Raw genomic sequence first — 385 nt, 5'->3', positions numbered from 1 at the left:
GCCATTAGATTTCTATGCATGGGGTACTCTGAAGCAAGAAGTTTATTCTTCGCCTATTCAATCAGAGCAACATTTGAGAAATCGTATCGTAGCTGCAGCGAACAGAATATCGCAAGAACAGTGCCTGGCTGCTACAAGAGCCGTGTTTGACAGATGCAATGCTTGTATTGCTGCAAGAGGTGCACATTTCGAACAAAATCTTCATTAAAAAGTTTATAAATAAAATAATTAAAATAATAAATTAAATATATTTTTTTCTTTTTTCGTGATTTCCTGCGAAACAAAGCAAAAAGGAGCATATGTCTATAGGACTTTTTTTCTTAGTTTTTTACTCCTCTACACGCTCCCGAAGTTTTGCCATTTAATTTGGAAACACCCTGTATAT

The sequence above is a fragment of the Mycetomoellerius zeteki genome, unplaced genomic scaffold (genome assembly GCF_001594055.1).
Source record: "Mycetomoellerius zeteki isolate Tzet28-1 unplaced genomic scaffold, Tzet1.0 scaffold834, whole genome shotgun sequence".
In the NCBI taxonomy this organism is placed as follows: Eukaryota; Metazoa; Arthropoda; class Insecta; order Hymenoptera; family Formicidae; genus Mycetomoellerius; species Mycetomoellerius zeteki.
The sequence above is the reverse complement of the archived record's forward strand: the minus strand, read 5'-3'. Positions refer to the sequence as shown.